Genomic DNA, 7,464 nt, shown 5'->3' with positions numbered 1-7,464 from the left:
ATTGAATACATCCTTACAAACTTTCAATGATTTTGATTCTGATCATTTATAAATTTCTTACAAAACATTTATAATACATCATAAAATTCTTCTTATTATATAGTTCTTCACTCACATCAACATTCTCAAAATTATTATTTTTATCCATAGTATGCTGAGACTTATATGCTAATTACTTATATATATTATTAATAAACATCAACAAAAAAAAAAACTATTTCATTAAAAATTCATAACAATATTGAACAATAAAAATTATAATAAAAGAATTGATCAAATAAAAAATTATAATAAAAGAATTGATCAAATAAAATATTTAAAAATACAATTACGAAGTCCGATGGCCTCCACCACGATATGATCTCGAGGAAAAGTACTTGTCCGTGTCGGGCGTGACGATTGCAAGGGCGGCTGCTCGGGTGGAGCCGGAGAACGAAGGTCTAACACGAACTGAGCGTCCCCGACCCTAACTCCCCGATCACCCTCTAATCTCGATCTAACCATCTTATTTTGTTTGCAGAAATGGCAGGATTTGACGAGGATGAGGCCCCTCGAGCTCCCCGAGGCAAGATCACGCTCGGGAAAAAGAAGCCAAAAGCCAAACCGGCCGGGGAACAATAGATCCCGACCGGACGTCCGATCGGCGCATCCACTACCATCACCACAGCCGAAGGCTTTGTGGTCCAGGGTGCGGACGTACTGGTTTCCCAGGTGGCTGCCCAGAAAGGCAAGGAAAAGGCGACCGAGAAGGGGGTCGCAGAGGGCGGCGCACTGAAACGCCGAAGAGAGCAGCGCAGCCCGAGCCCCCCGGTCGAGGCCATCAAGGGCGATGCATCCATCCTCACGCGTATCGGCAATGCCGGGCCGATCAAGGAGGATCTGAGCAAACTCACCCCGATCCAGGTGGCCGAGAAGATTGGCCACGACCTGGCCGAGGTAAGGACATTTCGTCTTCACATATTTATACAAGTTCCTCCGCTCGGGCTAATCCCGAGCGTCTTTCTTATTTTGCAGATCTCCCGAGCGACCCAGTTCCTTCAGCGCCGAGCATTGCTGGCCAACGAAGTTGACGCTCTAAAAAAGGTCGTCGAGCAGCGACAAAAGGAGAACACTGACCTCCGGACCGAGCTGAAGAAGGTCAAGGAGGAACGGGACACGGCCGAGAAAGCGACCCGAGCTGCTAAGGGAGCCCAGGAAGTGGCTGAGAAGGCCGCGAAGGAGGCTCTCGGGGAATCGACGACGTTGAAGGCCCGACTGGCCAACCTTGGGGACTTGGCGCAGTTCCTCTTCCGAGATGAAGCGTCTGGGACAAAGTTCCTCCGGGAGGTCCGGAAAACTAAGGTCGGGGAGGCGTTGATTTGGGCGTTCAGCCGTTGGGGATTTAAGTCTGGCCAGCGGAAGATGCGTGAAAAAACTCAGGCCTACATGCAAGAGGCCCTTGAGGGCGAAGATCTCGAGCTGGTCCTGACGACCCTTCCAAACGAAGTCGCCAACCCCGGCCCGCCGCCGTTCGACCCCAATGAAGACGTGGTCGAGCCGAGCACGAAGAAGTAGCTAGGCTTTCTTCTTCATTTTTTTTGTTATGAAGTAGACCTGATCGGGATCCCGGTCCCGACCTGTACCGGGCACCTTTTAAACAATTTTAATGAAATCATCTTTTGTCCATCTTATCTCGCTCATTGTTTATTTTTTATGCGTTTATTTTAATTTGCTCGTATGTCGGTCGTTTGTTATCCGACCCTTTGGCCTGATGGCCTGGTCGTGAGTTTCTCGACCGGATGGCTTTTTGACCCGTCGAAGGACCGTTGTAGCCTTGTCGAAAATTTGAAAAGAGATTTTGGCCTTTTTCATACGGCGAGGTACACGTCTAGCTCTTCTCCAAGCTCTGGCTTCGACAGCACAATTGGTGACATTAGATACTCCTTTAGCTCGTCGTTGTAGTGTTTGGGTCAGGGGGTCGTGTGCGGCAGGTTCTGGAGTCCTTGATTGTCTTCTGTTTGGTGCCATGCTGCCGTCTTTCTGGGTCAATGTTTATAAGAATGTTAAATTAGAGCTTGGTGCTCTTCTTTCGATGTGATAAGCGGGGGAAAAGTTCTCTTTAGATAGGGGAGGAATAAAGTGAGGGGAGGTTATGTGTAGGTTTCACAATCTCACCGCGCGTCCTAGGATTCCCGAACCCTATGTCCCTAAGTACCTAAAGTTCAAGTCTACGTCCTGAGGTCTGTCTTAATAGTCTTATCCTAGGGTCAAACTTAGGCTCTGATACCAACTGTAACACCCCGAAATTTTAAAAACTTTTAAGGACTATATAGCAAAGGTAAATGATCATAAATCCCAACATGTTTATAAAGAGTACGGGGTGTTATGCCACACCCGAGCCAGAGAACTCGGGTGCACAGGCTCAATTCTAACAATCTCAATTGGTATCACTACAAAGACATGGCACGCAGGCCGGAAAGGGCAACTATCTACTCTACGCTCCAAGCCTCTAGCGCGCTCCAGTGATCTACACGTCCGTGCCTGAAAGCCAAATTTATTTGTTCAGCGAGAGATGCTGGTAACCCACTCCAACGCGTTGAAATACAATACATATAGATATATACATAGATATACGAAAAACCATTTCGAAGCATGAAGATATGTCCTAAGAGACTCTAGCTTTCAAATCAGGGAATAGACTCAACAGATAGAGCTTAAGCACAGACAACGGTCATAATTAAGCATATACAATTCATAAGCATAGGGAAACAGGCAAGGTAGATAAAGATAAGCACAGTTAATATCCATAACCCAACATATACGATTCCCGTCATAAATCCCAAAGTCACATCCCAAGACACCCATAACAACAACTCATCCATATCTCAACACACAAGCACACTTTGTTGGCACCACAGGACCAATCGCATGCCCATACATGAGGGTCAGCGCATATAGCTCTGACACGGTCCTGCAGCACCCTGCCCCGTATCGCAACACGGAGGGGTCGATCGCAACCGACCGATGAACCGCAGCTCATCATAGTTTGATCGCAACCAAACAGTGGACCGCAGCCCAAGAGTATGTCATCTGACCGCAGCCAGGAAATATGAACCGCAGCTCATGTAGAAACGTTTGATCGCAACCAAACGGTGGACCGCAGCCCAAGAGTGTAAATCTGACCGCAGCCAGCATCTGAACCGCAGCTCAGGAATAACCAATCCGATCGCAACCGGATTGGGGTATCATGCACACATATCACATAGCAAGTACATGCAGCCCACATTAGCACATTGGGAAGGGGGAGAAATCGTATAACGAAACCTATGCGTGATCATCACATACTAGGAATAATCCTAAGGGGTTCATACTTCTTACACCTAGGCCAACGGGATACCAATTCAACTAACATGCAATATATAAGACTTATACAACCTACGAACGGTACCCGAAACATCAAACTAGACACGGCACGATAGACGGAGTCCGTTAGGACACCACGAGGATCGGGGGAACATCAAACGGGGAAGCCGGGATCCCATGGTAGGGTATTTTCCAGCGGGTAGCCGGTGGGTGAGGGTTCACCCGCCGGCTGCCCGCCGGTGGCGTAATTCCGGGCAGCGGGTGCCCGACGGGCAGCTGCCCGCCCGCCGGCTGCCCGCTGCCGGCGTTGCCCACTGACTCTTTTTCACCAAAAACGCCCCGGGAACCTTTGTGGAACCCGAAACCATGCTTAGACACTTTCAAACGCAATTGACAACAATACGTAGACAATTAACGGATCCAAAAGCAAGAACATACGGCACATAACCTATCATGCTTTTCTAACCATAATCAACACCCAAACATACGAATTCCCACCCAATATACCAAGAATAATACCATACGAGTTCCACGATACAACCTAGGGTTCTAATTACTTTTAAATCAACAAGAACACAATTCATTTTCTAATATCAAGATTCGGTAGGAATTTCACATAAACATCAAGAACATCATATAATCATCAAGAACATCAAGAACACCACATAATTATCAAGAACATCAAGAACATCAAGAACACCATATAATCATCAAGAACCTCTCAAGATCACCAAGATCACCCATGGAATCATAACACCAATTACCAAGATCAATATAACGAATCATCAATCACACAAGAATATGGGGGAAATCCTAGGAGGGGAATCATAGTTATAAAAATAGGTTTTGTTGAGACATGGGTTACCTCTTAGCCTTAATTAATTCCTTGGCTATGAAGGGTCTTTCTTTAAGCTTTCTTCTTTCTTGATTTCTCCTAGGGGAATTCTTGGAATTCTTGGCGTGGTGAGAGATTATTGTGGTGGGTGTTCTAGGTGCCTTCTATGTTCCCTATTTATATATCTAAGAGTCTTACTTAGGGCCCAAATACTATAGGCTTGCTAACTCTATTCCTTTTAGGACTAGGGGTTGGGTTTAGAGATGAGGGCCCACGGACTATGGTGGGCCTTTTCCTAATTAATTATTGTAACTTAATTCTTTCTTTTGGGCAATTGGTTAAATGATTAATCGGTTTTAGGGGTCGTAACACGGGGTGTTACAACGGGTCGAGCGGACAGGCCTTATTGAGGTCGGTGAAGTCTATGCACATCCTCCAAGCTGGGGGCTTAGGAACAAGAACAATATTTGCCACCCACTCGGGATATATCACCGGTCGGATGTGCTCGATCGCCGCCATTTTCTTGACCTCTTCTCTGAAGAACTCACGGCGATCGGAAGATAAATGCCGCGTCTTCTGGACGACCGGCTTGGCCGCGGGATCTACAGCGAGCTTGTGACAAATGATCGTACGGTCGATCCCAGGCATGTCCTCGGGCCCCCACGCAACGATATCGGCAAACTCCCGGAGGATTGCCAAAACTTCCGCTCGCAGCTCGTGGGTAAGGGCCCGGCCAATCTTGATCTTCCTATCGGGTCGGTCCTCGGACAGGGGAACTTCTTCGATTTCCTCAGAAGGCTCGGGTTGCTCCTTCCGGTCGCTGGTAGCTTCCTTGATGATCGTGTTCACCCGGGACGACGTGCCAGTATCACGCTTGTTCACGGCCCGGGTGTAACACTTCCGCGCGGATTGAACATCTCCGCGAACTACACCGACACCATTAGGGGTGGGGAATTTCATGCATAGGTGGGGCATGGAAATTATCCCACCGATCTTCATTATTGCTGGTCGGCCCAAGATGATGTTGTGGACGCAATGCAAGTTCACCACAACAAACTCCATCTCGGTCTTGATTGATTTCGGCGGGGTGCCGATCTCGACCGGGAGCACGATCTTTCCTTCAGGGTGAACAAGGGCCTCGGTGAATCCAGTCAATGGTACACCGACCGGAATCAGCTCTCTCTTGTCCAGATTTAACTTCTCAAACACGTCCAAATAAAGGACGTTGACACTGCTCCCGGTGTCCACCATAACCCTCTTAACATCTGTCCCGTTGACGTCAATAGTGACCACGAGGGCTTCCATGCCGTGGTCACCGCTGTTGGGCTGGTCCTCCAAAGAGAAGGTTATGGGCTCCATCTTCTGTCCTTTTTTCCCGGTATCACGGGAGTCTACGATCGCGACCGGGCAATTCTCCCTCGGTCGGGAAGCATCATCCAATCCACCAAATATCACGTGGATGGTCGGCTTGCCTGCCGGACGGCTGCTGGATGGAGGGTCAGGGTCCCGTCGGTCATCTCGGAGGTCATCTCTGTGGTCCTGACCCGACCGATCTGAACGTTCGGCGCGATCGGAGCGATCAGAGCGGTGATGAGATCGTCTGTGATCTCTCCGATCGGTAACCCTCTTTGTTTCTTCTCTCTTCCCTACGCACTTGTCCAGCTTTCCAATGTTGAGCAGATCTTCCAATAACTGGCGTAAGTGGGTACACTCTTCTGTGTCATGCCCGACACACCGGTGATAAGCGCAGTGCTTAGACTTGTCCGGTCCATCTTGTCCGGGATAGGGGAGTCGGATGAGATTGCAAGATTGGGCGTACTGCATGGCTTAGCCAGCATTCTTGATTGTTGTTTTGATGTTTTCCAGGATTTCTCTCCGCTCTCCCTATACTTGGTTTCTTGTTTTTGTTACTATATTGTTGCAATCTCTAAAGCATGCATCTCTTAGATTGTAATGTTACACACAAATTAGTTGATTAATAATTATACAATCTTACAGTGCAGCGAAATGATTTTATTTTTAATTTTACTTCATTATTTTCTTTGGTGGTCGGAAAATTATCCCAGATTTCCAGTTCTGTAATCTTCTTGGAGATAATTTTCGGACCACCAGGGATCGGAAAATATACAAACCTCACTTTTTTGCCCGACAAATTTTTTCGATCATTTTACAACAATGGACGCTATTTCCGACCACTGTATGAAGTGGTCGGAAATAGCGACGTAGGATTTTCCAGAGGCTCCAAGTGGTTGGAAATGTGGTCGAAGACAGGGCTTTTGACTGGAAATCAGCGATTTTCGACCACTTTTTTTCAGTATTATAGTATAGGATTACAAGGATGACACTTTGAATAGTAGACCTCAAAATATTATTTTTTCTATGAATTAAGACACCGTAAAATTTAAAAAAAAAAAAAAAAAATCACTGTGTTTTTAACCTCAACAATGGCAAAATTACACTTTTTATATTATTTTAGCTTTCTTCTTAAACAGTGCTATAAGTCTGGGATGGTAGCCAACAAACGTCTCCACTTTAAGCTAAGAGGGAGAATAGCAATCCATCTGGATTGGAGATTGGAGCTCATTCACATTAGTAATAAAAAGATCTACTGCTGCTTACTCAATAACATCTTCACTCTTTGACCATTACAACTACCATTTTTCTTAATTGGACACTTTATGAGATCTAATTGGCATATCAAACTTATGCACAGGCTCTGGAATGATACTACATATGCCTCTTGATAAAGTGCCAAATGTTATATATTTTAGGGGGTGTTTTGGAGGCATTTTATGCCTTAATTGTGGTTCTTTGAACTTATTGTGTGCCTAAAATAGCTTAATTTGCTAAAAGTTGAGAATAAGTACTAATTATGGTTGCATTTGTGCATTATAAGAAAATGGAGTCATATCAAGAGGTAGCCATGACCATGGTTCCGGTTTCGAAAATGACCAAACCGGAACCGGAACCTTATATAAAGGTACTAGTTTGAATCGCCCCGCTCAAACTGGGAATTTCTTTTTCTTTTTTTGGTAATATTATATGTTCTATTTTTAAAATGATCCAAATTCAACAATTAATTTTTTCATCTAGAATATTTAAAAAAAATGGTTATGTCAGATATTTAAACTTTAATGTTAAACTAAAAAAATAAAATAAAATAATTTGGGCTTGCACTTAATTTTACCAAGATTAAGTTGCCTACATATCTTATCAAAATTTCAATAAAAATCAAAGCCCACGTAGTTCTCTTACCTTCTTTTTTGTTGTCTTTTTTTTTTCAATGT

Source organism: Ipomoea nil, unplaced genomic scaffold, assembly GCF_001879475.1.
Source record: "Ipomoea nil cultivar Tokyo-kokei standard unplaced genomic scaffold, Asagao_1.1 scaffold0415, whole genome shotgun sequence".
Lineage (NCBI taxonomy): Eukaryota > Viridiplantae > Streptophyta > Magnoliopsida > Solanales > Convolvulaceae > Ipomoea > Ipomoea nil.
This window is presented reverse-complemented; position numbering follows the sequence as displayed.